The sequence below is a fragment of the Indicator indicator genome, chromosome 13 (assembly GCF_027791375.1).
Source record: "Indicator indicator isolate 239-I01 chromosome 13, UM_Iind_1.1, whole genome shotgun sequence".
In the NCBI taxonomy this organism is placed as follows: Eukaryota; Metazoa; Chordata; class Aves; order Piciformes; family Indicatoridae; genus Indicator; species Indicator indicator.
Window position 1 is genome coordinate 12,764,605 of NC_072022.1, and position 26,044 is coordinate 12,790,648.

Sequence of the window (26,044 nt, forward strand, 5' to 3'; positions counted from 1 at the left end):
AGCCCCACAGTTCACATGAAACTTGTGACTAGAGTCAGGCTGTGTGAGCACTTTGGGAGTCCTGTGACATTCTTGTGTTGGAGGAATCTCCCCTTCTTTGTGCAGCTTCCTGTTTGCCAGTGGTGCAGGTATTATAAACAGATCAAAAGGAAAAATGGATCTATGAGGGTGTGATAGATGAACCATATGGAATGCTGAAGTCAGGACAGAAGGTGCTCCAGGATGAATTAACCTTGTACCTTTGAAAACATTTATTGACAAACCTTGTTGTCAAGCCCCTCAGCCCAAAAAGAAAGGTAACCTGCCAATGAGTTTGTCAGAGGCACAATTAACTTTTGTCTGCCTCTATCATCTCTCTGGGTCCTCTCAGACAGTGCAGTTCTGTTGCATCTGTCATCTCTCAAAGCTGAGTGCATGATTCTCTGATGTTATTGCTTCAGCACACCTCTTGGTGAGCTCTTCAAGCAGTGCTATTCCAAATGAGCTGGATCTAACACATTTAACAGAGATTGATTTTCATTTAAAGGAGGCATGTTTTCCAGTCAGCTTGGAAGAATGCTTACAACAGTGTGTTCAGAGTCAGATCCATTTGCACATTAGTCTACTCGTAATCTTTCACCGTTAAAGAGTGATGGAGCACAGGGATGTAAATAGTTAGTAGAAAACCATTGTAAAATTAAAGTCCACCTTGAGAGTGGAGTGTGCAGGAAGAAAAATAATCTGAACAGGTAAAATGGGAGGAGGAATTGCTTAGTCAGGATATGGGAGGTAATTAAGAGTCGGCTATGGCTGGGAGTCCTGGTTTGATCTCTTACTCCTGCAAAAGTACAACCCTCCTTTACTTCTCAGCACCCACCAGTGGTAAATCCATAATCTAACCAGTAATTAGTGTTTTTGTTAAATCTTGCTTGGCTCTAATGTTCTTTTTACTATTCTGTCAGCAGCAGTTTAGGGATTCTTTGTATCACACTCTTTGATTTAAGTTGCCATGGGGGATTATAACAACCAGTCTGATGTGGTGCTTAATATTACAGTGAAATAGACATTATGTGGTCAGATTGATGAAAAGGATAATTCATTATTTATCTGCCTTTGCATGTTATAAAGTAGAGTGTTAATTTACTTTATAAATATTAGATATATCAATCTGTGTAATAGTCTTCTATAAACACTGACAATAGGAAATCGTTAGGAATAGATTAAATTAAAAGTAGCTGTGTTTTGGAAATTCTATTTCTTTGTCTGCTGCAGAAAAACAGAAACCTGAACAGTCACATAATGAGTTGCATACCAATTTCCTGAAATTATGTGCGTTGAAAAAACACTTCTTTTAGCCAGAAGAATAAAATCCAGTTCATAGCTCTCTCTGTAAGTTGGAAGTGTTGCTGTTACTTCTAATTCTGTTTTAGGAGAATATCATCCTTAAGTAAACGTAACTCCCATCAGACTGAGGTGCTTAGCAAAAATGGATTCCAAGGGTGAAGGATTAAACAGAATACTGATTATTGCCCTGAGATGGTTTGTTCTTAAGTACTTGGGATAATATAAATTCCTTTGATCATAATTTTAGTAAGATTTCTTCAGAGATCAAAGCATCAAAGAAGTTGCTAAATATCTAAGGCTTTCACATACAACATCAAACATGTGTAGCTGTTTTCTGCTTCTTGAATTTTTATTTCAGTTGTGATATTAATACACAAATAAAAACTGACACTGAAAAGCCGATTAAATCAGGACTTTAAAGTGTCATCAATAGTGTGTGCAGACTTTATAGAGGAAGTGTTACACAGAATCCCGTTACTCATTTTGTGGGCAAATTGATTTTTTTTTTCATCAAATTACTCTTTTTTTTTTTTTAAGCAATACATAAGTGGAATCTAAAGAGTGACAAAAGAAGGCATTATCTTTGTATCTTTTTTAATATTTCTTAAATATTTGACATTTGCTACACTATTTTAAGCAGTAGTTGCATATTGTATATCCAGAAGCAATCCTAGGGAGGCAGGAAGCCTGGACAGCATAGGCCAAAGCAACGCACAGAGCGTACATCATAGGTGATCTGATGTGCCTAGGCCCCAATAGTCATCTACCACTTAATACTGCTAAACTGCCCAGAAGAAAGTGTCTCCTTGGATGGGAGACAGATTTGTTGAGACTTTTTAAAAGAAATAACATTTCTGTCTTACCAAAACAAGTTCCAGCCATGCTGCATCTTCAGAGAGTCTGGACCACTTGGCATTCTTCCTTTCATTTTTGTTTTGCAAAGGTGTGTGGTTTTGAAGATCAGAATCATCTACTGCTAGGTCAGTTTGCTGAGGTTTTCGGAGTGCTGTCAACTACAGCTATGTTCAACAGGATTCATTTTTCTAGAAGATATACCTTAGTTCAGCAATTCATTTCTGAAGCAAATCTAATTGCTGCTATCTTAGATCCCCTTCCACCTCTTGTCTTCTGCTGGATCACAGCTCTTATCATAACCACAGGCTCCTTGCCCTATGCCAGCAGTCTCACCCATTGTGCTCAAAGCAGGTGAGGGTTGAGATAACGTGGGCCTCTGGCTACTGAGGTAATGATGCAGCACAAGGCTGTGAGCAAGAGTGGCTTGTCACCTCCCATGCAGAAATAGCATTTATATCCCAGACTAACAGTCTTTGGTGTCCAGTAGCCAGTTCTTTGTTAGGAATTATCCACAGATGTAAAGAGATTAGTAACTTCATTGACCCTAAATGTCATGGACACAAACAAAACGTTTGTCGATGTATTTTTCATAGAATCATAGAATGGTTTGTGTTGGAAGGGACCTTAAAGACCATCTGGTTCCAACTGCCCTGCCATGGGCTGGGACACCTTTCACTAGACCAGATTGCTCAAGACTTCATCCAACCTGGACTTGAACACCTCCAAGGAGAGGACATCCACAACCTCCCTGGGCAAACTGTTCTTTACAAGAATTTCTTTCTAATATCCAGTCTAAATTTACCCTCCTCAAGCCTAAATCCATTCTCCTTTGTGCTATTACAAGTTCTAGTTGGTGCATCCCAACTCCAACACATTACAAGAGCCAGTTCATTGGAGATTATAGCAGCTCCTCAGTTTTTTCTTCTGGGACTTAAATCCTCACCACATCGTTGTTGTTTTGATGGGGTTTTTTGGTTGTTGTTGGTTGGTTTTTGTGGGTTTTTTTTTTTAGATTTTGTTTCGTTTTTTAAAGATTATGCAAATAGCAGGCTATTTTATAACCACTTTGGAAAGCCAGAAGTAAAGTGAAATTTAGAGAATATTATTCAACAATTACTGCTATTTGCATCCCTGTCAGATAATGCATTTGAAGAGTTTATTGTAGCTGCGGATTCACATATCAATACAATTACCAAGAGAATTTACAGTAACTTTTAATAATGCAAAACCAAAATATGTGAAGTCCCATGTTGATTTTGAAAAGCTAGGAGTTAGAAATAGCATCTTTTCTTCCCTCTTCTTGAGAAATAAGCAGATGTGAACCGCACCTGATAATAAACGTTAAAACCCATATTGTACCTTTTTGAGTACTTCTTCTTGCCACATAATCACTTAAATATGTTTTAATGTTTTTATGTCAGCATAATGCTTTTCACAGTTCAAACACAAGTGGTTCTGAAGCCAAGGTTAAAAATCTTAAAGGATCAAGTGTATTGAAAAGCAATGAGAATGTTAGAGAAAAAGGGAAAATCTTTGACTGTATCTGCAACCATGCAGGGTCACATGAAGGATTATAATATAATAAGTATTGCACAAGTTTAACTTATTTGTCTCTTGTCAGCCTAAATCTAATCTTGACAGATTTTGAGAATCAGTGTGTTTTGCTGTTGTCTGTTAGAGATGAATGCTTAGGGCATGGCTGTAATTCAAGAAGACAGTGTAATATCCTAGTGCTTAAAATGAGAGCAATGTCATGGCAGGTCTTGCTGAATCTGTGCCCATATATTTTTACAATTTCTTTTCCCCACCAAAAGTCTCATGGACCTGCCAGATGAACTAAGAAATGCAGGTAACTTGAATTCCTTTTAGGTTTGGGTGCAAAGTTTGCCATCATAGCAAAGTTCGAAGCAACAGCACTAAGATGTTTCTTCTCAAAAATATGGACTACCTATAATTTAATCTTGAATATTAATTTAATTGGGTTAGATAATGGGGAATAATACAATAAATCCTTTAATACTGCTTAATTTAAAAATCTATTTTTATAAATTTATTATAATGTAGAGGTTTTAGATGAGATTTAAGTGGAGACAAGTTGGTTTGATTTTCATCCAAAGTTGTAGCTGACTTGGACTAAGACTCAAAATATTCCATTCTTCTATTCATACAGTGAAAACTTAGAAAGGTAGTCATCTTAGACCTTTGCTATATGACTTCTGGATTTAAATGGTCTCACCAGGCTTTGAAGTGTTATTGCTTGCCCTCCACGTACCTTCCCAAGCCTGCAGAGACTCGTGACTCTTACAGAGCTTGTCACCTTTCCCAGAACTGCTGGATGTCTGGATTTTCAAAACAGGGCCTTTTCTTTCTTCTTTTTTTTTTTTTTTTTCCCTGTGCAAAGCATCTGGAGATTTTGGACATTTCTTCAGGATTTCAGGTGCTTCATATCCCTTTTGAAAGTGTGAAGCAAGACATCTGGAAATCCCAGAGATACTCCCCCTCTCCTCAGTGGCTAAGCATGCAGACCATCTGTCATTAGAGGTGCTGAATTTAATGCAGATGCACAGATTAATAGAAACAGACACACTGAAGGGACTGGGCCCCTGTACTGGTTGTGCTGACAAACTGCACACGTAGGACATGCAGGGCTGTAGGAAGGTTGGGTTCTCTGCATAGATAGTGGCACACCATCGTATCCTGTGAAAATGACCCCAGGACTGATTTTACCTTTCCAAGTAACATAGGTGCCATGTTACTACTCACCTGGTGAAAGAGATCCATAGCACAACAGAGATGGTGTGGGATTTGAATGGTCTGGTCATAGAAGTCTTAAAGCTTAATCTTGTCTCAGCTAGCCTGCAGTTCAGGTACAAGAGAGATACTCATTGAAGCAAACACTTCTGCTGACCCTTTTTGAATTTGCATCAGTCTAGAGGCACTAACAGCCCTTGCCACCTTCATCTCCAAAGGTAGACATCAGTGATAATTGAATTAGCACCATAGTTGCTGATTAATAAATAACAGCAAGAAATGCATACACTTCAGAAAAATAAAGATAGAATTAATGAAACCTGAAACAATTCCCTTTAAAGTCTTATAATGCCAGGAAAGAGAAAAGGGACTATTTGTTTGTTTTGTTTTGTTTTTTTTTTATTTCCTGCTCTAGTGTATAAAACTTGCTCACCCCTATAGTCAAATAAACTATCATCTCAGATTGCTTCATCAGTTAGACAGAGCTTGTTTCTCAGCCTACTTGTTTTTTTAAAAATGTTTGTTCTTATTAGTATCATGAGCTGTTTTTCTTCACCCCTGCTAAGAATCAGACATCTCTTTGCTTCCAGATATGGGTGCTGAATGCTCAGCTCAAGGATGAGTTATGAACTTTTTCATAGTCCATATGCAATGAAACAATTAATCCCAGTGCTTGAAACAATCCAATTTACTCAAAGACTGAGCATTATCTTCCTTTGTGTGGTCTTCTGTATGGTTTCCTAGTTCTCAGGCAATATATGCAGACACCCATGCAATGTACACTGTATAAAAATTTTGGAGACATCAGATTTCATCATATCTGTGAATAAATCAAGAAAAGATACAGAAATGCTGTCATCCTCAGAAAAGAACAAAAATCTAGTAGCAGTTTAACTCTTTTTTCTTTAAAGAACTTGGCAGGTTTCTGATACATATAGTTCTTAGCAAGTCATCTCTGGGTCCAAAGTTTTTGTAATGTATTTTCCTATCAGCTTGTCAATCACAGTTGTCTGTTCGGGGATTCTTTTGTTACTGAGCAAACCCAAAATGAGCAGTGTATCACACAATAGTGCGTTGGGATGTGGCAGTGCATAGCAGACTGCAGAGTCATGCAGGGATGCTTCACTAGGATGTATTTCCTGCAATGAAGGCCGTAGTTCTCAGGGAATTAAACAGGATGTAGTTGCAGGTTGATTGGAAAATTTTATCTCTCAGGGCCTCCTTTGGAAGGAGTAAAATTCACAAGAAATACATTCCAGCAGTGGGCTGGGGCATCTAAAGTCTGTCAAAATCCTGTTCTTAGTTTTCTGCAAATGGCTGTTGCTTTGAGACCAGTAATTTGTGCCCCTTCCTCATTTTTGGCTTACACGCTCCCGATCGGCTGCTGGGGGAGCACCCATGGGGAGGGGGTCTGCAGGGGAAGGAACAGGGACAGGCTTGGGGCCACAGATGACTCAGCTGGGCTCCTGCTGGAAAATACAAAGATGTGGTCATGAAGGAAGAAATAACTCATTCAGATGCCCTTTAACTGGGTACCTTGAGGGGCATATAGAAAAGCAGACCAGTCAGCACAATTCAGTCGTTCATCTGGAGATGCTGCATCTCCTCATTCAAGGCTTAACAGCCTTGGTCACTGTGTGGTGTGCAGTGGTTTTCTTCCCTCATATGAAAAGGAGTTTTGAACCTTGGTTCTGCTGCATCATTAAAACTCCTGTCAAAACCCGAAGGTTGTCCATGAATTACAACAGGAGAGCTCTTTCTAGTCCAGTCCACTGAAAAATAAAACATCCCTGGAACATTTTTTTATGGAGACCATATGCTAATGTTGTAATTTATTGCTAATTGAGGTATATATCATCGCTGGCTGAAATCAGTGTACCTTTACCATCCTGAGCTCTACAGGTTGTTTTGCATGATTTTGTTAAATATAGTGACTTGAGATATAATTAAATAAGTTTAATTAGCATTGAGAAATTACTTTTGGCATTAGGAACAGCATCAAGGTTTTGATAGAAACAGAAATTATGAAATACTGTCTCAAGTAATCCAAAATATGGCACTTTAAAATAAGACAAATCTGAATCTCAATGTAAATCTAGCATATCTTATTATTTGCTAGCAAATATATAATGCTAAAATGCCCGTTTATTATTCATGTGTTGTGTCTCAGAGTGTGCTGGGCTATTTGTCTTGCAAGCAGTTTCAGAAATTATTTGCCCAGATGGGCCATTCTATGTGTTTTGTTTTCCTCATTGTGGGGAAATTAGTCTTAATAAATCAAAATCACATATTGAGTCACAGTAGTGACTTGAGCCAAGTGGAGAAGAGGGAGGAAAGAGCTACTGTTTCAGTCTATAACTGAGCCAAAGCATTTCACATATAGAAAAACATAGTTTGAAAGGATGGGTCTAACATAAAAAACCCAACAGACTGTCCTTTGGCTTGAGTGTCCACTTCTAGTTGGACCTGATTAAAGAAAAGCAAGCTATTCTGCTCAAATGAGGCTACATCTGGAGTCCTGTGTCCACTTCTGGGCTCCCCAGTTCAAGGCAGGCAAGATGATTAAGGGACTGGAACTTCTTTCTTATGAGAAGCTGAGAGACCTGGGGCTGTTTAGCCTGGAGAAGACTGAAAGGGAATGTCCTCAATGCTGATCAATACCTAAAGGGCGATGGTCAAGAGGATGGGGCCAGACTCTTTTCAGTGATTCACAGTAATAGAACAAGGGACAATGAGCATAAACTGGAACACAGAAAGTTCCATCTGATTATGAGGAAAAACCTCTTTCCTGGGAGGGTGTCAGAGCCATGGAGCAGGCTGCCCAGAAAGGCTGTGGAGACTGCTTCCCTGGAGAGATTACAAATATACTTGGACTTGTTCCTATACATCCTGCTCTGGGTGCCCCTACTTTAGCAGGGGGGTTGGTCTACATGATCTACAGAGGTCCCTTCCAGCCCCCATCATTCTGTGATTCTGTGAGCTGAGACTCATTTTCACAGCTGAGCTGAGAAGTGTTTTGGACCTTTTGGTGTAATGGATGCAAGTGAGGAGGGGGTCAAGCCTCGGAGGGATCTACTTTGGCCTGACTCGTGGAACGTGGTATGGGAACACAAGGCCAGGCACAGGAATACAAGGTCTGATGTGGGCACCCAAGGCCAGGCAGGAAAGCAAGGCGGGGGTTGGGGTCACAGCATATAGGAAGAGCTGGTTAGCCCTGGAAGCTGGAATTGCTGTGCAGGGAGTGGAGGCAGCAAAAGGGAAACTTTCCCACCATTAATGGAAATACTGTGGTTTCTTGCCAGCCCAAGAGAATGCATCACTCTAATAACTGTTGTCTTTGTGGTATAAGGTGCTAACCAAAGTGTTGTTAATGTTCAGCTACTGTTAACAGCTCTTGTTCTTGACCAGAAATGCCCCTTTGTGGGCTTTGACAGAGGGGAAGAAGCAAGGCTCTGACTGCTATGTTAGCCTGTGTCTTTTGATCTTAATTGTCTTTTTAAAAGAGAGAAAGACAGCAGTTATCATTGAATTAATTAAGGTTGTAATATTGAACTATTATATTCTGTTTTATGTAAATACTTATTCTATTAGCCCATCATCCTTTTCTGATCACTCTAGTAATTGTAGGTCATATACATTGTTTTAACTTACTATCATTAGATGTGTGATTATGGTATTTACTTTTGATCTCATTCCTGAGGCACTTACCATGCTTATTTTTAGAAGTGATAAGCTTAGTGTAATAGGAAAGAAAGACAGAGATTTATGGGTTGATGGTTGTTTTCTTTAGGGTAGAAGAAAGCTCTTCAACAATTGATTGTTGCCCAAAAGAATGAACAGGGTCATTTACCTCTTTCTGTTCCACTGCTAAAGGGAGGAGACAGATAGAAAAAGCAGCATAAGAGAATAAAACTAAAGAGTACCTAAAGCCCAAAGTTAGACTGTAAAGCTCTAATGGATCTGTACAGCTGGTGACAAAAAGAGGATTAATGCTACTAAAATATGCTGCCGCTTCCCAGTTAAAGCAAATAACTTGTTTCCAGCAATAATTTGTGTTGCATTGTAGAACAAGTTGGTGAATAGGAGCTGGACCTCAGAAGCCCCAGATCAGATGTCCTTCTAAGAGATTTCTCTCAGTAGGTGCCTGGTGTGGCTGCCCATCATGGCTGCCCACTGTGGCTGCTGAACGCCAGATGCTTCCTGCACAACCTTTAAGCAAGGGAGCCAAGTCAGTAATGATACCTGCAGCCTTCATATTTAGCCTACTTGATGAGTTCCCAGAGGAACTTTATGTGAGATGATTCATATTTGTCTGCCCAGGCAAGTGGCCTTCTAAACCATCTCCCCACTGTATCTGCAACATGCAGAGGGGCCAGAACCCCTGAATCAGTTTGGTGCCATTTGTATTCATGTGATCAGTCACATACTTCTTGGAGGACAACTTAAAGAAGAGCTAAAGATAGGTGTGAAGTGAGGTTAGGCAAACTTCCTGGTGTCACTGTTCTCTAAAGGAGAAAACAGGGCCATGAGCAAGCATCAGATGAATACCTGAGCTGCACTCCTGTCAGTGTTCATGCACTTATGCTTTGGAATTGAGAAAGCAAGCCTGAATATTGGAGAGAGGCTGTTTCAGGAATAGCCTTTCACTTCTATTTAGGGAGCTATTCACAAGTCATTTTTAAAATAGGAAAGCCTAAATGACACAATCCTTTTGTTTGAGGCAGAACCACTACTGTGAGATAGCATTATTTGTCAGTTCAAAGAAATTCAGTCTTACAGTAGACCTGGTTTTCTTCTGACCCTGTCCTGTGCTTCTTTGGTGTTGTACATAACACTTGCAAAGGTTCAAATATTTGACATCTCACACCCACCTGATCACACACACATCCCAGAGCCGTGCTGAGAGTAGTTCACCAAACCTAGAATTGATCCTAGGATATCAGGCTCATGTTTTCCTCATCTCATCGTGGGCTTTTCTGCAAGTTGGAATGAAAAAAGGCAAGATGTAGGCAGGTGCATCAGCCTAACTAGTAAAATCACATAAATGCCAGTTTGGCACAATCGCTGTTGCTACTGTTCTTTGATCAAGGTGTGATGCAGTTCTTGAATGACCACCTACCTCCTTGACCTTCCCTTCCCAAAAGCAAGACCTTTAGACTTTGTGTTCCTCAGAACTTCAGGCACCTTAGTGTTCTGGGTGCTGAGCCTGATGCGTGGCATAACTGTAGATGCCTTCCTGGTCTCTGTCCATTAGCAGGACTGGAAGGCTTCTTCCATCGTGATGCTGAGACATCTCTTCCTGCTTTCAGCTTTCAATTATAGCTCCTCCCACTTTCAAATAGAGATGTGCTGATGTTCTGTCACTTGATTTCTGCATTGTGTCCCAAGGAGGAGCAGAAGTTACTTATGGATAGGTAGCACCTGAAAGCAAATAGCCATGGGCCAGGCCTGAGCTTTGGGCAGTTCTTGGAACAGGCAGCTGCAGTGCCTTACAAATGAGGGCTTAATGCTTGTGGAACTCTCTTTAAACAGCTCTAGGAGGACTGTTTCTCACAGTTAAGAGACACCAGGATCAGTTGGGACCTGAGCTTCCCAAGAGGCTGGCTGTGGACCCTGCCACTCACAAAGGAGGGAGTGTGTCTTCCTGAAGTAGCAGGTTTTCCTGACCCTGCAGAGCTTGAGCTGCTCAGAAGCCCTGGCTGCCCAAATGGTGGGTGGTCTTCCAAAGCTGACTGTTCAGGAAGCCAAGCTGTGGCATGGACTGGGTGGTAGTCTAGCATCAGCACTGCACAGACTGAGACCCAAGGTTTTCTGGCACATTGTCTGAGCTACAGTATTAATCAGACTGTTTCCATCATGCCTTTCTAGGCTGATACCTTGAGAAGTGACATTTAATCACTACTATACCCAATGGCTTCCCTCACTCTGGAGGTGAAACACTGGTAAAAGTAATGACGGAAAATACCCTGCATCTGTGTCTTAAATGTAAATTCATACAGTTGAGTGACCTTCCTCAGCCTTCTTTAAAAGTCTGTGTTGAAGCTAACAGTGTATGAGCTGGCTTACATGGTGCTGATACAACATTTTCCCAGAGAGGTGGAAGATGCACCCTCCCTGGAACTGTTCAGGGCCAGGTTGGATCAGGCTCTGAGCAGCCAGATCTAGTTGAAGTTGTCCCTGCAGGGCATTTGGGCTAGATGACCTTTGAAAGTCTCTTCCAACCCAAACCATTCTATGATTCTCTGATTCTATGAAAATGCAAAGCACTTATGTTAACAGCTGTCATAAGTAACAGCCTATGGATACTAAGCATTTTTTTTCAAAATGCAGTAGCAATAAGGCTGTTTTTAGAGGCATATATTTTAATTCTGTTTCCTCTGTAATCTTCTACCAGCATTTATCTGAATATAAATGTTACCAGAGGGTAATAGACAATTTGAGGTTGGAAGGGATGATCTGGAGATCATCTGCCTCAACTTGCTGTTGAAAGCAGGGCCTTAGATTAGCTTATTCAGGGCCCTGTAAAATGAAGTCTTGCCTAACTCCAGCGAGAGAGATTCCATCTCTTCTCTGGTGCCCCTCTGTTTTGTGTTTGTTTACTTGCTTTTATCTATGAAAATAAGTACACTAGTCTTAAGTGCCTCACTTCTTCCTGTTTGCAGTGTTCTCAAGGTCCAACTTGAATTCATAAACAATAGTTCCTGGGCACAGAGTAGGCACTTTATACCTTTATACACTGAAGTATGTTGCAGTTATAACTCAATAGCAGGATGCCTGGAAGTTTCTGCTTCCTATAGGAAAACGTCCAAAGGAAATGACAACAAAAGTAAGGAGCATGTCTCCATATCTTGCACAAAGCAGATTCCTGAAGCAAGTCCAGCCTGCCTGGATTACCACCAGTGGGGTTGACCATAACTAAATGGAGAATGGTTAAGCAGCAGCCTGCTCATTTACAGTGCACAGAATCTGCATACACTTACTAGCTGAAAGAAATTTACTGCTGTGCACATAGTGCTGAGTAAAGCCTTGGGTATTGCAGTTGGGAACAATTTGCTTGTTACTGTTCTTTTGAATAGCACTGAGGTGCATGTAAGAGTCGTAATGCCATGGCTCCTCTGCATTTGCAAGTGTAGCTTACTCCTGAGTATAGGTGGGACTTTTCCTGCCTTTGATTGTGATTTCGTGGCTGAAAATGCCACTTAGAGATTTGCAGTCCTGAAAACAGGCAGGCCCTCAGTTTCTCTACCCCTAAACACCTCAGGCTTTGGCTAGCTGAAGTGTCTTGCATTGCAGATATGATTTATTTACTATGCACTGTTCAGTGACACCTACAATCTGTCCTGCTTCCTGGGACTGTATGCATTTTAAATGAGATAATACATTTATTTCAGTTGCCTTTTTCATACATCTGAAATGAGCCTGTGCCTCAGTGCAGTTACGTGGAAGTGGATCTATTTGGGGCTAAGTATTCCCAGTCGCAGATGTCATGGATGAACTTGTCATTATGCAGAGCAGTAACCCAGGAGACAACTGATTCCCTTCAGAAACAGGTAGCTGTGGTACTGCCTTAACACTAATAGCAAAGTGAAAAATGAGAGGTAGTGAATAAGGCAGTGCCACTTCTCACACAGAAATTATACACTCTCATCACAGTTTTCTCAAGCTCGCTTTTGAGCTGTGCAAAGACACCAGTCTTCACTCTGGAGGAAAGTCATCCCATGGGAAGGCTCTTACACATAAATTTCACATAAGTGCTTCCCTCCACCCCAAAGATTTGAGAGTTGTCAGCACTTAGCCAGCACGAGCTGCTCGTAACCACTGCAGAAGGCACCTGCCTCGCTGCAAGAGAGAAACTGGCTTCTCTGCCTCTTAGGGGGCTTGAGACCTCACCAGAAGTTATTAACAACGAAGCAACAGGCAGCAGGCACAAAGTGTAACACTGGTCTTGCAAAGAAAACAGGAACTAGCATGTGTGGCCATGTGCAAGCCCAAAATCAACGTTTACTTATGTCCTTAGCTTTAAAGACATAAATAATTCCTTTGTCTGCTCTCCCCTTGAGTGAAGGCCATGCTCAAAACAGGAGATACAAGGCCAGGTGTAAACTTTCTGACGTTAGATCCTCTGCCTACCTACTGGAGAATAAGACTCCTTCTTCCAGAGGGTAGGTCAAAATCTCAAGATCAAGGCTTTTATTCTGCATCACCTCTCTCCACTGATGATAAAGAGAACCTAGGAAGTCTGGAACCTAGGTTCTTCTGGTAAGGCTGGCATCAGCCTTTGTGAGCCCACTACCTTTATCCCCTCAGTTTTCTCTTTATCAGTGGCCTTCAGTTAGTATGGCATTTCAACACACAGGTCACTCAGACATTGTGTGTAAGTGCATATGAAGAGGTGTGAGCTTTTTTTGGTGCCTTAGTGTGCGCCTTCTGCATTCCAGGCTCATGGCAGGGTGCACACTGCATCCCCCCATTGCCAAAAGAGATTGGGGGGGGGCATTATTGAATTATTTTGAAGCAACCACAATGTGTCCTCAGTCTTACACAGTTTAGTCACATCTGAAGATGAATTAAAGTGGATCTCTATGTGCTTTTAATGTGTGTAACTGAAAAAAAAAATAAACTGATGTTCACATTCTATTGGTTTCCAACATTTGGAAAAGAAGGGTTCTAGCTCTAGTTCATTCATCATTCTGATATGGAAGATACTTTTTCTATGCGGCAGGGACTTTTCCACAGTTACCAAAGTATGTCTAATAACTATTTCAAATGGATTCGAGTGACAGTCATTTGAGCACAGCTTTTATAATGGCCAGAGGCAAATAGCTAGAGCATAGCCAACTGATATGAAACATGTAGTGTTTTGAATGCTGCCATATGTCCCGATACATATCAGCCTTGCAAATGGAATCAAGAAGTGCTCAGCATGGTTTCAGGGCTCTACAACTTGTTTTCTCCTTTCAGTATCTCTAAGAGGATCCTCTCACAGCAGAGTTTTTCAAAATGACATGTTCATGGGAGTGAACTGGCAGACAAACAATGTAATTATTGGATAACATAATGAAATATGACTTGTGCTTCACTGCAGTAAATGATGCTGAACCATATTTGAAGTGGCGTCTGAAATAAGAGAATCTAATAATACCGAATGGATTTTAGAAGGGTAAATGGAAAGCTTGAGATTTGTCTCTCTTAGGACATACATATAATTGGGGCTGGGTGAAGTCATAAAGAGAGGGGAGAGGGCCATGGTGAGCTGTAGGCACTTTGAAACCCCTTGGTGAGGCTGACCATTCGTGCCAGTCACTTGAATGAAAGTTTAGTATGAAAGAGCATTGTTGCATGAAGTTCTAGTCACAAGGGTAATCATGTGTCATGCAGCACAATACAGAAGTTTAATCAAGGCATGTAAAATTAACTACTTCAAGTGGCTTCAAGTATTAAATTTTGGACTTCATTTAGAGTGTTTATGAAGCATATGAAGCAATGTTATACTTTCTTATTATAAAGATTATTTTAGTTATTGCTTAAAATAAATTATTTTAGGTTGGTTGTTTGGTTTGGTTTAGTTTGTTGGTTTTTTTTTTTCATCTAGCTTTGCTAATCACTTCCAAGTACTTGGAAGACTGAAAATTGCAACCCAGTTACCAGCCACATAAAATACTTTTTGTGTTGGTAATGTGATATATTAACTAATAATCTAAACAAAATAAAATAAATTGCTTCTTAATTCTGGGACAGCCAAAGAAAACTAAATATATTGGATTTATTTTGAAAACGTGAGTAATTACTTTTTGAAATAATAAGTTTCTGTTTAGTTCCTAAATGTAATGGTAAAAGCCAGAAAGTCATGAGGGCATAGTCAGGAAATGGGATTAGCTGGTAATAAAGCATCTCAGTTCAGCAGCAAAGGAAAAGCACTTTACAATTTCAAAAGCAGCAAAAGTAAGAAAGGAAAAATATTAAACAGTACAAAGCAGAAATGATGATATGGAAAACTCGAGAAGCAAAGCTCAAAGTGGGATGTAAACCTGTGACTGGTAGGGCCAAGAACAGAAAGAAGCTGCCTTACACATGCATGCTAAGCTATACTGTTACATAGCAAGTAATTCATAATGAGGCAAAAAGCATCTCTCTCTCTCTCTCTTTCTGCAACCTAGCAACTCAAGTAAATACTATGAAATTTTGGGCTTTATTTTCTGAGGAGGCCAAAGCTGTCCTGCGTGCATGGATCCTCCAGGAGCATTTTAAAGTGATCAAGTTCAACCATGTTTCCGTAGCCATTTTTATCTGCGCAGGAAATTTCTTTCCTTGCCAATTCCTCCTGTTCCAGAAGTTTTTGGACAGCACTGGCATGTTAGCACATATGGCATCTTGATTCCTGAGAAAAGATTCTTGGAAGAAATGCCTGAGAGTGATACACTGAGCACAGAAATGGGGGCAAAGGATGCAGGGCATGGTGTGTTCCTGAGGAATTGCCTGCATGCAGATTTTTAGCTCTAACTCTGGTTTTGCACTGCTTTGATTAAGCCAGTACAGTTTTTTGTGTGTGGATGACTTTTTTCTTTTTTTAGTTCCTTTTTTTTTTTTTTTTAATCAGTTCAGGCAAGGTAAAACTTGAATGACTGTAATCTGAGTTTAGCTAAAATAGTTCAATATGAACTGTCAAGCTGGAGTTAAACTGTGCACAGCTGCGGTGCAGCCTGCTGTTAGGCTTGTAGCAATTGCAGGGTTTGTATGGTCAACATTCATTAGTTCCTTCTGGCTGGTACACAGAGAAAAAGAACAAGAACATTCTGCTAGAGCCTCAAATCCAAGGAAATTCTGACCTGTGGGGAACACCTGAGAAAATCGTTTGACTCCTAAGGAAGTTTTTAGTCACCTCTTTCTTGGAGAGATTGGGAAGTGGTCTAAAAATAGCAGGTCTGGTCTGGTATCTATTAAGATTATTGTCTGCATCCCAGAGAATGTCCCCAACATTATCTGGCTGTGGAGGTAAAAATGACTGTGGACAGACCATAGAGGATTAGAGAAGGCACCAGAATATTCAGCCTGATTTTAGCTCTCTCCTACTCTCATGTGGTTTTTTTGTTTCCTATAGTTCTTCCCCGCTGTGAAGAAAAGATTTAATTTTGCCAGTGGTGACTGGGTGACAGGAGAAGGGTGGAGCACACGCCCCACGGGTGTGAAGCAGGCCATATGCTTGTGTGGGTGTGGGCAAGCATGTGGACATGCTTCTCCATTGGAAACTCAAGTGGGATGGAAGCGCAGTTTGTGGAGGCTGCAATTTAGAGGTGTGGTACTTCACTGCAAACCCCAGATTTCAGGTCAATCTCAGCACCACCCCCAAAGCTGTTTCTCATCATCCCTCTGTTCCTGTTGTATCAGCTGTTCATGGTGGTCAATAGTACAAGTTTAGGTGAGCTGGAACTTCAGTGTCTGTCAGAGGGAAGAGCAGCAAATGGGAGAGGTAACAAATTCACACTGTCTCTGGCTTTTGCCTTAGATTCAGCTTATACTGAGAATCACAGCTCCGAGTGCATGATAGTTATATTGCTGCAGTAAAATCAATCAAATTTCCTCCACCATTTTGTAAGCCCCTTAAGGGAGATGGAAGAAGGCAATGTTAGTCTGACTCCTGGAAGGGAAGATTCATGGATTTCTTAGAGAACACAAAATCCTGAGACTTCAAACACACCTTTTTTTCCTGTTCCAGTCCAAGACTAAGCAGAAAATAGCAATGTCAGCTCTAGAGGCATGATACTGAGGAATAATTTTGCTTGGCTTGTTCCTTCCAGTCCTTCAGTCTTTCTTTTTAGGATACTGTTCCTTAAAAGGGCTTTATAGAAAGCTTTAGATGTGGCAGAAATCACATGAAACATCTACAACAGCTTGAACAGGCTTCCATCTTGATAGCTTTCAGAAAGCCGTCAGCTGTAATCTACTATGTTGGCATATATGTGTGTGTGTATATGTTTGAGTATGCATAGAATTTTGAGCATAGTAAGTTGAACACAGCAGAACCAAAAGCTGGTTGATCAGTCAGATGCTTACGTGCCACTGGAAGCTTTGTCAGTAAGTGAAGTTGCCAATGAATGTCAAATTGAAATGATTTTTAATTTCTCCATCTCTGAAGGAAGACAAGTTGATGGCTATCCACACAATGTCTCTTTCTGTCATCTACTATGCTTAGTTTCTACCCAGAGGCTTCACTCTGGACATCAATGTTCTCCTGTCATGATTCCTCCAGGCCTGCTGCACTTCCATGTTTGGTACTTGATCCTCGGAACATATCTTATCCCTTTCACTCTGCCCTGTACTTACCTTCACATATAGTTGGTAATAACTTTTATTTCAAATTCTAGGTAAGACAACATCCTCTCTTGAAGGTTTACAAGCTCTGAGCGTTTTTGCTGCATGTCATATTTTGGAGCACTGTTCTAATTGAGACAAAAGTCTTAGCTGCATCAGGTTCATTTGTTGTAGCCCTTGCCTAAGGCAGTGTATAAGATTGTCCATTCAAGTTTTGGGGTTAAGACACAACTTCCTAAATGTACTTTGTCAAGGTTATGTGAACCTAGATCTATAGGACAGGCTGTGTTTTATGTGGCAGATGGAAGGTCTTGGCTCAAAGTAGCCCTTCAACAAAGACTAGCAGGGAACATCAACCTCCATCTTCTCCAAAGAAGCAACTGAGGGCTGGGGTTTTGTTTGTGAATATTGTTTGAATTAATGTACACATCACGAGTGTTCTGCGCACCCCAGTATGAAGATGCAGCTTAACTGGCTGTATGACATTTTACTAAAAGGTATTGGTTAATTTCAGTCTACAAGCACGAGTTCATGTTGTTGTGTGCTCTGGGGTGCCAAGTTTCTAAACATTTCTGTGACTTAAAATCTGCCCTTGCAAAGGCTGACCTTTACAAGGGTACAAATCTGAAAAGGATTTTCTGTCCTTGAGATCTAGCTAGTTCCTCTACAAAAATGAGAATTTTGTGGCTAATTTTGTGTAGTAGCTTTAAAAGGGTATCTGAGCAACCTGATCTAGATGGAGATGTCCCTACTTACTGCAGGGGGCTGGGACTAGATGACATGTAGAAGTCCCTCCTAACCCAGTGCATTTTGTGATTTTATGATCTTTCTGCTCATTATTTTCTTTGAAAGAGAAGTCTCATTCCTATTTCTCCTTAATTGTAAGAATCTATCTTTAAGCAAAGGAATGGCTTTCAAGCTGAAGGGTGCTTGGGTTGGGTATTTTTCCTCTCACCATTGTGGAAAAGAGAGATGTGCAGTTGCTGTTAGGAAACAGATAATATGTAATTTCATACTCATGTAATTGCAAATTCCTTGTGTCCTTTTAATACCAATTGAAAAAGCTAGAAAGATGGGAAATAGTTGCAGCAGGAAAAACAGGGAAAGTTCACTGGTCAGAGTGCTGCTCCTTCAGTACATTCATGTGTTGGAAGCTCAAGGATTTCTCCTAGAAACCAGGGTGGAGGCCAGAGAAATCTTTGCAGTAATGCCCGAACGGAAGCAGGGCGTCAGGGAACCTTCTTTTACTCTTTCTCTTATTTTGTAAGCAACGGGTGAAGGCTGAAAACAGCACCATTGCAGTTTGTCTGCTACATGGGGCTGGCATTCAGGTATAGGGTGGGTCAGAAATTCCCTGCTCACCCATCACTGGGCAAAGGGATCAGTAAATAGCTCAAGTCATCCTCCCAGTTACTTTTGAACATGTCAATCGTTTCAACCAGTGTTTAAAGCAAAAAAAAAAAAATGAAAGAAGGAGAAGAGGTGTTTATGGAGTGGGGTATCTAGTTCAGTGCCTGCTGGCAAAAAGGCTGCAGAGTGTGGACTGTCTTTTTATAGCCCAAAGAGTCTGCCTTAAGGGGAAGGAAAAAGAGGGCTGTGAGTAGCCCAGGTGCAAGAAAAGCTTCAGCCAGGTCTCATGTCTCATTACATATGAGATAATCCTGCCGATCAGGCTAAACTCTGCCTTCCATGGAACATCTTGTTCCATTTGTGCCTGTGTGCTGAGCTTTGCTTTCCCTGTTACACTCTGCAGTTTGGTGAATAAAAACTTAGATAGACGTTGCTATTTTCCAAGCTAGATGGTAAGAACAGTTAAACTCCTTACTGTCAAAGTTATAAGCAAGTAATCTCTGTATGACTGTGCTTACCCCTACCAACCATCACTTTCTGCTGTCTCTTCTATGGGACAGTAAATTGATCTGCAGCCCAAAATGTAGATGATGTGAGTGTGGATTATTGAATTTGCATAACCACCACAGTAGTGAGTAAGAAGCATTAAGAGCTTCACTTCATTGAAAGAAAACCAAAGAAGGATCACTCTATTTTTCAGAGCAGAATTTGAGTTTCTCACATAGCATACAGTGGCCTCATGTGTGATCTTGGACCGATTGTGTGCTTAATGACTACTTGATGAAAGTTAATGTCATTTTTGCAAGGCATTGCTGTGCTGAGCACTGCAAATTCCCAGGGCTCCCAGGAAACAGAAATTAGCAGCTCAGGAGGAACTCTTACCTGGATATCACCTTTTAAGTTTCTGTGCTTTGCTGTGGATTGTTTGTTTTATTGAACACATCACCAAATCATAAATGATTATATTGTATAATCGAGGGATGATGTCACACACTTGACAGCTGTCAGTCACATGCTACGGTTCTTGGACTGAATGACTCTGAATTATTAATGTTTCACATGCCACAGAGCCTGTTTAACGCTTCAAATGCAAGAGAGCTTTGTTAGAAACCTTGAAATACAGCCGCTGTCTTTCACATAGACAACAGCGTGGCCGTACTTAGCAATGCCAGATTATTACTATACATGCTGGAAATGTGCTTCATAAAGTCAATCCCATGTTCCCAACTTAAAATAGAACAAAGCTGAGGTGTTCAAAGAGGAAAAAAAATCCAAATAACCCAACTCAAACACCTCCAGTTTACAGCTTGAGATGCTACAGCTCTGAGCTTCTGCTCAAGAGACCTGTTATTGTAGCTGCCTAACTTCTGGGGCAGATTTGTCCTGCCATGAGTTAAAAGAATTTTGAAGCCTGAGATGGGGAGAAGCTGAAAGTGTCTGAAGTGGCCTTCAAAGTCTAACCAAATATTCCTGAATGTTTTTTAAGTGGAAATGTGATTGTTTTTATAAGTCCATGTGTCTGTTATTTGGATAGCCATCCTCTTAAACATTGATTTAATGGCTTGATAATAGAAATCTCTTATTTCCATGAGGTTTTTCTCATTCATTAAAAGAGTTTTTTGCTGTACCCAGCCAGTCATTGGCTGTGGTGAGGAATACTACTGCTGATGTTGTCCCAAGACACCATTCTGTCATTTTTGGTTCACTAACCCTCCAGTCTTCCCTGCATGCTGGCTCCAAGTCAGTGAGGCAGTCTCTGCTGTCAGGCAGGGAAGCTCTGGTTGGGGCTTGGTGGTGAGAAGTATCCATATCCTGAGCTGGGAAGCTGCGATGGGCCTTGGGGAAACTCCCTTGTGATTTAGAATAAGTCTGTGCTTGCTAGGGTCTTCCTAGTATAGGAGCCTGTGGAAACAGCCAGATAACAGATCACAGGATGTTAGGGGCTGGAAGGGACCTCAGAAGATCTTCTAGTTCACCTCCCTGCCACAGCAGGATTACCTAGGGCAGGTCACATCTATGGGGGTTTTGAATGTCTCCAGTGAAGGAGACTCCACAACCTCTCTGGGCATCCTGTTCCAGTTTTCTGTCACCTTCACAGTGAAAAAGTTTTTCCTTATGTTTGCATGGAACCTCCTATGCTCCAGCTCATACATGTTGCCCCTTGTCCTAGCTATCATTGGACATCACTGAGAAGAGCCTGGCTCCTTCCTCCTGACACTTGACTTCACATATTTATAAACACTAATGAGGTTACCCCTCAGTCTCTTCTTCTCCAGGCTAAAGAACCCCAGCTTCCTCAGCCTTCACTTATAAGGGAGAATTCCACTGCCTTCAGTCTCTTTGGGACTCTGCGCTGGACTCTTCCAAGCAGTTCCCTGAGGTCCTTCCCAGAATTGGACACAATATTCCAGATGCAGCCTCACCAGGGCAGAGTAGAGCAGAGAGACCCTCTCTCGACCTACTAATCACGCCCCTTCTAGTACAGCCCAGGATGCCGTTTGCCCTCTTGGCAGCAAGGGCACATTGCTGGCTCATGGTCATCCTGTTGTCCACCAGGACTGCCCCAGGTCCTTTTCCTCAGGTCCAACAGATCAGCCCCCAACCTGTACTGGTACCTGAGGATGTTCTTTCCCAGATGCAAGACTCTACACTTGTCCTTAATGAATTTCATTACATTTCTCCCTGCCCAACTCCCACCCTGTCCAAGGTCTCACTGAATGCAGCACAGCCTTCACATGTGTCAGCCACTCCTCACAGTTTTGTGTCATCAGCAAGCTTGCTGAGAGTGCACTCTGTTCCCTCATCTGGGTCACTGATGAGTATATTGAACAGCACAGGTCCCAGTAGTGACCCCTGAGGAACTCCACTAGATACAGGCCTCCAGCTAGACTCTGTCCCATATATTCATGAAGTCTGTGAAGAAACTAACAGAAGTGTACTTAGGGATAAATTAGGAGTAAGATCAGGGCATGAGAACAATTCTGCTACCAGAAACAAACCTCCAAAAGTGCTTTCTTCCTAAATAACTAATATGAGATATCAAGATGTCCATTGCAATCCCAGTTTCCCTGGGAGCTACATGTACATGACATGTTGCTTCATAATACAAGATATTGAGAAATTCAGAATCCCCAGAAGTTGCACTCAGATACTCTTGTAACTTTCTTATAAACATGCTTCTGAGTATTAAAATAGAGGCTTAGGACACAGATGCTAGAGCTCCAAACCACGTGCTGATAGTTGGAGCTGCTTTGAGTTTTCTTTAGAAAAAAGTTGTTTTCAGTCACACTGCAAGTCAGAACCACATAGCTGATAAAAAGAAGGAAAATTCAAGCCTGCTGTAATTACATTTGGGGTGTTGGTGATGTTTGACAAGTTTGCCTGTTGCAGATTAATGGCAAAAGTAAAGAGTCAGAGAAGAGGAGATGAAACAGGGAAACAAAACAGCCTCACAGAAAGAGGCAAAAGGTTAGCCATTAAAAAAAAAATTAAAAAAAGAAAACTAAGGAACAAAAAACCTTTTCAAGTCAGGCAAAAAAAAAAAGCTTCCAAGTTTTGATGAATGAACTGCCAAAGTTTCGGGAGTTCAGTTTGCTGAACATGCCCAGGTTGGGAATGCACCTAGGAGCTCTCCATTGTGTCTGAACTTACAGCCCTCTGTTCCAAATCCTGTGAAAACAAGTTTCTTCACAATGTTCCAATACCTCTGTTTCTGGCAGTTGTCCAGCAGCAGGAAACATGAAGGGAGCAGTGGTAGCCTATGTGATCTGTGTCCATGCTTTAGTGTAAAGATGCACTCAATTGTTTCAATTTTTTGAGTTTCTTTCACATTTTGGGGATCATTTGTCATTTGCCAGTGGAGCAAGGGTCTTTTCAGGATGCATTGGTATTGCAGCCTTATAATTAAACCTTTTTTATGGAACATATTGATTGTTTGTCCTGGGAAGAGGAAGTGCTTCAGAGAAATACAGAATTTTGTTAGAAATGGGGTTCCTTCCTTTCTTTCTTGGTAGTTAGCTATTGTTTTATTAATCAAGCAATCTTTAGCCTTTAAACAGAGCATTAAGTGCCAGCTCTAGTTCCTTTGTGGGAACAAAATGCCCCTGTGTGTGTAAAGGCCCTGAATTTTCCATGCCTGCATCAAAAAGTAGGGAAAAGATCATCACAGAAATAGTGTTTAATGTTTTCCACCAGTACTGTGTTCTCTGGGAGGGTGGGGAAGGTGGCCTGACTCAGGAACTGTTTTTTCTCTTTTCCTTCTGTCCATGCCTCAGGACTGACAGATCTAGGCTAAATTAAGGTATATAAGCACTTCTACGTGTGTTGTACAGAACATGTATAAAAAGGGAGGAAGAGGAAATAGCCTCAGGTGAAGCAGATTGACACATTGAAGATTGTGCTGTCGGATGGTAAATGCAGTTAAATGTGAGTAAAGCAGGTTCTCTAATTACAATGTTGATAATCCAGAGAGAAATAACTGGTCCTTCCAAGTCCCTGAGAAAGGCTGAATAGGTTAGTAGTGAGCCTTCTCATCACCACAACTTATGATGATGATTATTATTATTACACAATGCTCTGTAGCAGCTTGTCAATACAAAGCTCATCATGGCCAGTTCACTAGCTGTGTGATCAGACAAGTCTGGCGATATCCCAAATGTTTTTTAAAACAATGTCTATTTATTTAGCCATGAGCATCTCCCCAGTGTTCAGCATGAGGAAGGCAGTCTTGCAGGAATTGGGGAGGTGAAAGCAAAGGATGATTACATGGCAGAGATGGAAGAGTATTCCAAGTGGATACACAAGACAAATGAGAACTCAGCTTTAATTTGCATCTTGGACACAAACTCCTGGTGTTCCAAGGACAAATCTCTCCTTCACATTGTTTCCTAAACAGTACCTTCCTTTGGAGTTCCTAGTGCAAGGGATCATGAAAGACCAGCTGTTATCACAGAAGGAGATCTGGAGATGCTCATGTATCGAAGGTTGTCTTGCTGATGTTGCTGGTCAGAGCACCAGCTGTCAGACACATAAGCACGGCTGTGAACCTTTACCAAGACTCCTTCATGCCGTAATTCAAAATCTCTCCACCATGTTTGCATCAGGCTAATTTTATAAAAGCCAGTAGTGAGTGTAAATTGATGTCATTCTCAAATCTCCTGGGAGCAAGGAACACAAGAATGCAGTAGAAGCATAACTTCCTTGCTTCCTCTGGGATGCTGCAGACAAGACTTTTTACTGTTCATGGGCAGAATATTGTAGCAAGAAGGCAATGGAGGTTTTAGGGCTGAAACCTGAGATATACTGAAAGTGAAACCTGATTTCACAGGAGCTTGAGTGTCTTTGCTGAAGCAAAATGAAATTATTTGGTAATGTTTATCTAGGAGCTCATCAAATACATATCACTTCAGTCTAACTAAATGCTTTGGATAAAAAGAAGTTGGACAAAAAGCTATATGCAGGAAAAGCCCAGAGTAAATAGAGAACAATTATCATTTTTCACAGTAAGGATCATTAGATCATTTGCTGGAAATGTGATTGAAGGAGAATATGTTCATTGGAAAGATTACTGCATTTATTTCTGGGTTAGAAAGCAATAGTGGACATTGCGATAGATGAGGAATGCTGGACTGAGATGATGACAAGACACAGAAATTGTCTTTTCTTTGTCAGAATTTCTGACCTTCTTCAAAATTCCAAGCTACTTTGAAAAACAGAAAATAAAGGAGTAATTGCAGCTTTCTGATTTACAATATGCTGTGATATCATCTGGATCATTTGAGGAAGGAGACTATTTGTCCTAGTTGTTTACTGTCATTCTGAAGTATTTCAGAATCTCATTGCTTTAAGAAGTTTCTTTTAAAGAAAATATTCTTTGAAATACTGGTTTATTTGGAGAAAAATGTCCTCTTAACACTAAGCAAAATGTGCCACCAGTTCAAGATGTTAAACCATCTCACAGCTTCCTCATGACAACAATGGATTCGTCAGCAGTTAAAGGCAGAAGAGACCAATGTTTTGAAATGGTACAGATAGGAAGGACGCTGTGCAATGGCTGTTCTAGGTACAGAAAAGATGTTTGGAACATATGTTTAAAAGGGCATGCTGAAATTGTCATGTGCTGTCTGTACTAGGAAAAAAATACAAATGAAGGGTGTGTGTCAGCATGGGTAATGTAAAGGATAGACGGTGATCATTAATGCTTGTTGCAAGACATTGGCTACGCTGAAGGATTTAAGAAATAACACTGTGATCTCCCTTTTTGTTCTAGGCAGGTAGGAAGCAGGAATAAATGAATGATATCTTTGAAATGGCTTGCAAAGCTATTTATTTTGTACAATGTCTGTGTATTGGGCAAAATCATCTAGTGACGCCTTGGAATGTGGGAGTATATGTTGGCAAATAAATTGTGCTAGCAGCAGGAAGAAAGATCTCATTCATTATCTAGACAAATATAAATGGAGTTTGATAATGTTAACTGTATTCATTAATTATTATACAGAGCCTGTTCTTTAAAATGTACTTTTGATTTACATTTCCTGAACTGGCTTTTTCTGAGCTAGCTTCGGTTGTGATAATAATGTGTTTAGAGAATGGTTCGGTTGGTTCTGAGCACTTTACCTCAGTGAGCAGTACAATGCTTACGCCAGGTGTGTGAGATCAGCCTGCAGTGAGAGGTGGCCATCCTTCTGCAGTGCTACATCAGCTGGCACCTTCAAGACTGTTTTGGTCTGTGGAGGAGGAGTAGGGCACATTGTCTCTGGAGCCCTGTCAGGGAGCTGGGTGACCTCACGGCTGAACTGAAACGCATCAGAGCTCTGCATAAGACTCTTTACTTGCATTTGGATGGAGACCTTGGGCCAGTTGACAGAGGGTCAGAGGTTAATTCCAGTTGACAGTTCTTTGCTTCTCCAGAGGTTATAGTAGAGTAAAGAAATTGGTGCACTTTCTTTCTTACTCTCTTTAATCAAGGCCACTTTGATATTAATTGATCCTGCCTGAGGAAGCTTTGTGGACTGTACCCAAACAAGACAGATCCTGCTTCACACAGGCATCACTACTGAAGCTATTACTGATTGCAGTGGTGGAAAAGTAGAGCCTGAAATGTCATACCATTTTCAAATCAAACACACTGCAGTTGGTAATACAATGTTTAGGGTATCTAGCTGACAGATTAGATTGCAGTGTAATGCAACTGGGTAATAAACTAATTTAACCTTCAGCAGCAGAGCTCATTAATGCATGTTGGATCCAAGATGTTACAGGTGTGGTACACTTGCTGAAGCAGATTTTTTTCGACATGTCCTCTTTAGTGTTGTCACTTTTTGTTCACAGCAGAGCTTGAGTTATTTAAGGTTTGAATTAGACATAACAGTAGCAGAAGCTTGAATTTATCTATTATCTTTGCATATGTCACACCTTCACAGAATTCAGCTGTGATCATGTTTTATTAGGTACC

At 40.9% G+C, this 26,044-nt stretch overlaps 1 protein-coding gene across 1 annotated transcript in view; it reads left to right on the forward strand.

The window, feature by feature from the left end:
- The window catches only part of LOC128970856 (glypican-5-like), a 371,775-nt gene that overhangs the window by 220,691 nt on the left and 125,040 nt on the right, over positions 1-26,044 (forward strand). The window lies entirely within an intron of this gene.